Genomic DNA, 8,352 nt, shown 5'->3' with positions numbered 1-8,352 from the left:
GGCGAGCCCCGGGCGTGTGCGGGCCGGACGCACGGAGCGGGAGATGCGGCTGCCTCCCGGGGGCGCCTGCCGGACACCTCCACCCTCCTCCGCGGACGCCCGAGGGGGGTCCGGGTTTCCTTAAGGAGCGGCTGAGGCCAACCTCTGCGCGCCGGACCGCGAGGCCGGGCCGCCGCGTCCGCGCCTGCGGTGTGGTGCCTTCCCTTAGTTACTCCCGAGCTTTCCCGCTTCCCAGCCCCGTGGAAACCGCCGGCGCTTCTCGGAAAAAGCAGCCTGACGGCGACTCTGGCACGGCTGCAGTCCCGCCTCGGCGCCGCTAGGGGGCGAGCCCTCGGATTAGGGCCCCAGCGAAGCTTGGCCGCGTTTGTAGCCCTCGAGGGAAACTGCCCAGTGCCGAGGGCCAGGCAAAAAGCCTCCAGCTTCTGATGCCGGGAAATGACCAATTGGTTTTTTTTTTTTTACCCGCTTCTCAATTCTGGTTGGTCAGAACTTGAAATGTATTTGAGACTGGTTTAGGGCATCGGCCCCAGATGTGGCCGGGAGGAAGGGGACCTTTGCTGTGGGGCGCAGGTGGCAGGTGCTGGGTGTTAATGAAAAGCAGTGGGCAGGACAGGCCTCCGGAGACCTGGGTCCTGGCGTCAGCCTCACCTGTAATTGGCGGTGTGATACGAGCCAAGTCATTCCCCCTCTTCGGGACACATTTGTCAGAAATAACAAGTTATATTTGCCCAAAGCCTTATAGTTTGCAAAACCTTCTTCATACACATTCTCCTCTAGTAAGATGGAGATGAGCCTTGGTCATCCAGATGCCTTGGAAACTGGATCTTTTACCACACCGTGTTTCCATATTATTTTAAGCACAATGCCTTCAGAAACCTGGGGGGTGGGGGGAGGGTGGGGGCATAGGCTGGAATCTTTTAGCTTTAAAATTCATAGGAATTTTTCATTTTACTCCATAAAGGATCTTTTATTTTTGCTTTAATAAAGAAAATAATAGCCTCTTCCTGCCCAAAAAGATTTTGTAGTAAAATTGCAATATTTACCAGGAGGATGTATCATGCTTGTCCTGTGACATTACATATTCTTTTCCCTTTTTTTTTCCCCCCAGTAAATATTTATTCCGTACGTGTTCCAGACATGGCTCTTGTCCTCCCAGAACCCACGCCCGGGAGCAAACAGGTATGAAACGATCAGACTAACAAACGCAACTGTGATCGAGTCTCAAACGCCAGGGGGCTGAGGGTTCACAGGGAGACGCAATCTAGACCTCAGGATTCGGTAAAGCTTCCCAAGGAAATGACCTTTCGGGTGGCCCACGAGGGGTGGCTATGAAACACTTCCAGGTACAGGGAGGAGCAAATGTGCTGCCGCAGCTCCCGCAGGTGGGGTAGAAGTGAGAGGGGTGAGGGGCAGGCAGCCGAAGCCAGAATCTGCCAGGCGTCGTGGGCCATTTTAAATAAGGATTTTATCTTTTGAGCCTTGGAAGGTCTCTGAAAGGCTGTAAGGGTCGGGAGTGGGCGATCATGAGCTCATTTCATTTCCTGTGTGAACAAATGGTTCATGGAGGGTCAGGGTCCAGGCAAGAGAGAAACTGACCCCTGGACGCATTCCTGCCCATGCTACCCGGTGAGTGTTTTTAGGGTTTTCAGTTTCTACACTTCGTGGTGTTTTGGGGTCTTTTCAGAGTGCCTCTCTGTAATAGCGCCTGTCTTGTTAACTTTTAATTCGCTGTCGCTTTAGGAAGGAAGTTAGTTAGCTAATCTTGTTAGAATTTCAGGTTAAGTAAGGGGATATAGGTTCTGAGTGAGGAGCGCTTTCCTATGCATACCCCCAGTGCTGTTTGGTTTGTTATCTCAGAGATGATCTGCTTATTTTCTACTTTTGCTTTGCGTTCCCAGGGAGGCAAAGCTCCTTGATGCATGAGTGAGAGATACATTGCTTTAATAACACCATCCCCTCAAATCTTGCATCATAGCATTTTCATGCAAACTAAAGAAAGTGTGTAAATTACTTTGCAAAGTGCTATATGAATGAAAGTAATAATGGTTATAATGGCAGCTTAGAGACCTTCAGAACTAATTAGTTACCAAATACTAATATCTGGAAAACTCACTCCTTCCTCCTGCCCCCACCCTCCCCTGAGAAACACAAATACGCCTCTTCCTTATGGACAGTCAAATCCTCCTGTCAAGTGCTCATGTTACTTTTTGTGCCTTGGCTGGCGGGAAACTCAAAGCCAAGTTGCCGGTCATTGCAGGAAATGAGCAGATCCACAGGGCCACTCATACCTGTGTCTTAGCTCTTCCTTTGGTCTTATTCTTCTATTCTGCCTATAGTTTTCCTGCTTTATTGGCATTTTCGTAACATATTATATTCTTAGAAGCCACTTCAAATATTTGCATCCACCTACTTTTAACAAGGGTCAGAACTATTCAGTGGGTCAGAAGGCAGTGTATTAAATAATGGCAGCCTGCCAGCCATTGTGGACACAGGGCCAAGGGACTGGGTTTTAAATTAAAGCCTTGCCCGGCACCGCATGTGGATCAAAAGTCTCTGCGGACACCAGTTTACAGCCTCGTATTAGCCAAATGTTTGTCTCCCACTGGCTCATAGACAGTTGCTTTCAGCGTGAGCTCCGAGTCCCCGAGGTCCACCGGCCTGCCCTGTGCCTACCTAGCATGTCACACGAGTCCGAGCACTGTTTGTCACTTGGTAAGAGGGCAGGACTCACGAACTTTTATTCACTTAGGTTTCCTTTTGTTCACGAGGCCCCGGAGATTGCAGGATTCACTGTGTTCATTCAGCCTTCACAAGAGTGTGACCGTGGCTTTCACCGTGCGGCAGGACTGTGGACAGCCCACACTGGGCATGCGTCTTGTGGCAGTAGATACTCTTCCTGGATTTCAGGTTCCTTCGTGATAAACTTCTTTCTCTCTCAGTCCCTGAGTTTAAGTCTGAGGAGCTGAAGGGTAGGTGCAGAACAGACGTTCAACATGCTTTGGGTAAACAGGTTTTGGGTTTTTTTGTTTTTTTGTTTTTTTGAAGATTTTTAGTTCCGCTAACGTTTGGTAATTCAGAAGCCTTTCTAATCCACTGGATAGTACTTTTGTCACCGAATTCTAAACATACGGACTAAATTATGAACTAAGTTACAGTCATGAAATGTACATGTCCTAAATTTTAATACATTTGCTTTTTATATGCTGGTTCTTATTTCATCAGCTTTTTCTCTGGATATCAGTTCTGTCGTGGCTTCAGATAGGTCCCCTTCTTTTCCTTTCTATTTGCCAAACAGGTCAGGTGCCCTCTTTATTTTTCTTGAATCACATTCACTGTGCCCTTACATGATTTGAACGAGAATTTTGTGCTGTAGCTGAACGTGAATGTTTGTGTGATGCACCAGAGGACACTCTGGTGCCACAGGTAGTAATTCTGCCTCTGATTCTCCCGAATGGAGATTCTGAGTGAAGAGTGTCACGGGAATGTATTGTTCTTTTAAAAAATGTTTTTATTAAGTTTATTTATTTATTTTGAGAGAGAGAGTGCACAGGTGAGCAAGAGAAGGGCTGAGAGAGAGAGAAAGAGAGAGAGAGAGAGAGAGAGAGAGAGAGAAAATCGCAAGGAGGCTCCATGCTGGCAGCACAGAGCATGACACAGGCCTTGATCTCATGAACCATGAGATCATGACCTGAGCCAAAATCAAGAGTATGACAGACCAACTGATTGAGCCACCCAGGCACCCCAACATATTATCGTTTTTACATGCTCATATGCCTCTCCCTGAACCAACCTCCCTGGCCAGTCCCGGCAGGGCCCCCGCTCCTGAAGCTGGGTCAGTCCTTCCCAGACCACAAGGCTGATGGAGAACAGAGCAAGACCCATGAACCACAAGACTGAGGCAAACAAAAACACCAACTCCTCTGTTCATTTCAGGCTTATCATAGTGAGAGATGAAAAACTTTAACCTTAATGTAGAGGAATAAGGGGATTGGTACATAAATCGATATATCTTTACAGTGTTAAATTATGCATCTGTTAAAGATACCACACCCACCAATTTATTTTTCTTTTTAATTTTTTTATGTTTTATTTATTTTTGAGAGAGAGAGAGTGTGCAAGCAGGGCAGGGACAGAGGGGGAGATACAGAATCTGAAGCAGGCTCCAGGTTCTGAGCTGTCAGGACAGAGTCCGATGTGGGCCTTGAACCCACGAACTGTGAAATCATGACGTGAGCCAAAGTTGGTCACTTAACTGACTGAACCACCCAGCCCCCTCACATAGATTTTGTTTTAATAATGTGAGAAAAAGTTTAAGTTTTCATCTTAACTGAAAAACTCTGGATACAAGATTATATAGCCAGTTGATTACAACTGTTAATACGTGCACAAAAAAATCAAGTACGTCAAAATGTTAGTAATAGTCCACTTGACTAGTACAGTTATTTTCCTCTTTCAATGCTTTAGTAGTTTAAAAAAATTTCTACAATGTACAGTGACTTGAACAACGTAAGATTATTTAAAATGTGGCTGTAAAATCGACGTTACCACCAGATGCCAAAAAATAACTGTTGGGTCACTTTGCATTTCAAAAGCATTTTTTTCCAGATTTGAAGTATCCTTCCAGGCCTATTTGAAATACCACGTCAGGAACACATTTCAGGCTATGGCCCTCTCATTGGCGTCCGTTAATATCTGAAAATGTGTTTGTAGCACTAACAGCCTGTAGCCTCTATGCAATGTCAGGATATAAATAGACAAAAATTGCTAAAATTGTTTGCTCATTCTGTTGGACACCTGTTTCCCAACTTATTTCAGTAGCAAAATACCTGAATATTATGGTCATCAGGTAGGAGCACCATGAAATATTGGTATATTTAATTCATCCCACAAACTGGGAACACTGTTACCAGAAGAAAATATGACTGTTCTTTAAGAAATATAATATGACAACCAGGAGTATATTTCCTTGAAAATAAGAAACTGTGAAATTAAGTCCTCAACAATTTCAGAATTTTTTTCTCTCAATATGTGTTTGCTACAGATTTAAATCTCTCTGCCATCTTATTAATAGCTGTGTGGCAGGAAACACCAACGTTTAAGGAAAATGGGTAGGATAAAAATACAAAATTGATATAATCCTAATAACCAATTTTTTTTTTCCATTCGTAAACCAAGAAATAGGCTACTGTTATTCATTTTTGGTGGGTGGCGCCTCACTTCTGTTTCTAGAAGGGCGCTGACATACGGAAACATGATTTAAAGTCACTGCTCTGCTCCTATTTTCCAGTCGGTGTTTTGTTCCAGGTATGTTGTATTACCTCCCCGACTAGTTCGCGAGCCCTTCAAGATAAATGATGAGATAAAATGCCAATTCTGTTACCTTTGTGTTCCCTCCACCAAGCACCTACCGGGTTTGTTAGCTGACGATGCATTACTGTCCTTCCAATTAGTCCAGTCGGGTTGTTCAAGAAGATTATTGAAGTGATTTGCCTTTAAAATAGTTTCTTTTTCCTTTGTTACTATGGTTGTAAGCATTCAATAGTTTTTGGGGGGAAAAAAGTTACAGATATCTCCTTTGACTCAAAAATAATGAGCCCAGGTAGGGCTTTAATAGGAAATAAAACCAGTGTTAGCAATTTTATCGACGTTGCCAGCCGTGGGAGATGTTCTCTCTGGCTGTCACGCACAGGTGCACACAAACACACCCCCCAGAGGCGGGATCCTGTGAAATTCTATTTAGTTTAAGCACTACTTCTTGGGAGCTTTCCCTGTGTGGTTGCAGAGTATCAGTTTTTAGGATGAGGAATAACAATGTAACTAATAGTCATGGATATACTGACAATTTCCAATTGGTGATACTATTGAAAAGCCACCTGAGATTTATCTGTTTGTTCATTCATGAATGTTTATTTTGGGGGGGGGGGGAAGGATGGACAGGGGAAGGGCAGAGAGAGAATCCCAGGCAGGCTCTGAGTCTCAGCACAGAGCCCAATATGGGGCTCGATCCCACGAGGTCACCCAGGTGACGCAGTCACTTCATATTTACATCTTCATCCAACCAGCTTCATTAAGCTCCTAATGTATGCTAGCCACTGTGGTAGGCATTTGAAAAACCAAGGCACAGATCACAAGCTCTCTATCCTTGAGGACTTTTCTACCTTAAGAAGGACAGAGACACCTACAGACAAATAATTTTAGTGAAGTCCACTCGGCATGATAAAAGATGTACAAAGCAAGACCTGGCCAAATTGTATTTTCGCTGTTGTTGCTATCATTGTTTGTTTTGCTAAGTACTATGTGTTCAGGAAACTAAGTCAATTCTCTGTCTTCTAGATTTCAGGTCTATAGTTAAATGAGCAGGATTTTTTTTTTTTCCTTAAAAGAAATTTTGTTTCCTAATTGTAAAAAAATCTTTTAGCTACCTAGATTTGATGGTTTCCATTTAACCAAAAGTCTTCAAGAACCTCCCCGTTGAGAAACATACGTACTTTATTTAAGGTAGACAGGGCAGTCAGATGTATTTGCTTCCAGAAAAAAAATAATAGAGGCCATCTTCCTAATGGATAAACCCCAGAAAACTGAAAAGAAAGGCCTTGGTGTCTGACTTTTTCTGTCAAACAGAAAACTGATTTTAAAAAAAGGGTCATTGGGATGGCTCAGTTCATGAAGCATCTGACTTTGGCTCAGGTCATGATCTCGTGGTTCATGAGTTCGAGCCCTGCATTAGGCTCTGTGCTGACAGTTCAGGGCCTGGAGGCTGCTTCAGATTCTGTATCTCCCTCTCTCTTTCTGCCCCTCCCCTCCTTGTGGGTCTTTGTCTCTCAAAAATAAATAAAAGTTTAATTAAAAAAAATAAAAATAAAAAGGGACATTAGTTAGCATAAACTTTAGAAAAATAAAAAGTCACTTTCTACTTGTATTTTATACCCTAGAGCCACTGACCCTTCTTCTGCTTCTACCTCACACTCCTGTGGTTTATTACACGTGACTGTGAAGGTGCTTCTACAGGAGGTCGCTGTTGCTGCGGACTGAATATTGAAAGCACCTTGTAATGTTGGCGTTCGTGCAGCCAAGCGCTGCTAAACTCGATAGGCTGTGTGTTTGTGGGAACAGCCAGAACTGAGACGGAACCAAGAAATCTGTTCCTGGAGAAACCTTTTGAAAACCGACAGAGTTTTAAGTCACTTAATAAGGTCTGATAGGTTAAGGAATAACATGTTCAGGGTTTTGGGAGAGCAGCTTTTCACCCTTCCTTGCCACTCGGGAATTAGTTTCATCCTCACACTGCGGCAAAACTATCAAGAAAAGGAATTGAAATGGGTCTCAGTGAGCTGTGTAGCATGAACCTGAAGCTTGGGCAACAAGATTCTCCGGCCGAGGGGGAAGGCGGGGCTGTGTGGCTGGCCTGCTGCTCAGAGAGCGTCCGGCATCATTCCCTGTTCTGTTTGTGTAGAGTAGGGAATGATCCTTTAGGCTTCTGGGCAGTCTGCTTAAAGAAAAAAGAGGGTTGAGAAATTTCAACCCTCTACATTCAAATGTAGACTCTCTCGATCAATGCTGAATCTTAATGCAATAGAAATGTAATTATTTCCTAAATTCTTCATGGAGTACTAGTTCTGGGAGAAGGTAGCAGTTATGGAGAAGAAAAAAAGTTTCAGGATCAAGTAAGCCTTGTGAACCCTGGAGTAAAAACTAAGTTTTATAATTTGTTGTTGTTGTTGTTGTGTTTTTATTGCCAAGCTCCTGTGAATTTAATTGTGAATTTCCAGGAAGAGAATAAAGATGTAAGATCTGAAATGCTTAGTGGTCCCTTTGTAATTTTTGAGGGACCAGCAAGGCTGCGTTATGGTTTTTGTGGTCCCCATCCTTCAAAAACAAATATTACAGTAAGATCATAATAAGGATGAATATGTTAATGTTATACAACAAAAGCTTTTCTTTGACATAGTGTTTTTATTATTTTTTTTGCTTCTGATTTGAAAAGAAAACAGCTTTGTGGCCCCCTAGAGGTATTGAGGACCCTAGGCTTTGTGCCTACTCTAATAGGCAAGCTGACCCTATGGACAAGGTGTTATATAGGAGGTTGTTGTTTTTTTTTAATATAATTTATTGTCAAATTGGATTACCTACAACACCCAGTGCTCCTCCCAACAGGTGCCCTCCTCAATGCCCATCACCCATTTAGCCCATTCTCCTGTCCACCTCCCCTCCAGGGACCATCAGTGTGTTCTCGGTATTGAAGAGTCTCTTATGGTTTGCCTCCCTCTCTGTTTGTAACTATTTTTTCCCCTCCCCTCTCCCCATGGTCTTCTGTTAAGTTTCTTAAGATCTACATATGAGTGAAAACATATG

The 8,352-nt window shown here is 43.7% G+C and overlaps 1 long non-coding RNA gene across 1 annotated transcript; it reads left to right on the top strand.

Annotated features, from left to right (window-relative positions):
- The first annotated feature begins 2,772 nt into the window (after positions 1-2,772).
- LOC115276829 lies at positions 2,773-7,797 on the top strand. Its single transcript, XR_003902107.1, has 2 exons — positions 2,773-2,969; positions 6,933-7,797. It is a non-coding gene; the product is annotated as an uncharacterized LOC115276829 (long non-coding RNA).
- The last annotated feature ends 555 nt before the right edge of the window (positions 7,798-8,352 follow it).

This window comes from Suricata suricatta, chromosome 13, assembly GCF_006229205.1.
Source record: "Suricata suricatta isolate VVHF042 chromosome 13, meerkat_22Aug2017_6uvM2_HiC, whole genome shotgun sequence".
In the NCBI taxonomy this organism is placed as follows: domain Eukaryota; kingdom Metazoa; phylum Chordata; class Mammalia; order Carnivora; family Herpestidae; genus Suricata; species Suricata suricatta.
Note: the sequence above shows the minus strand (reverse complement) of the source record. Positions and strands in the feature narration are given on the sequence as shown.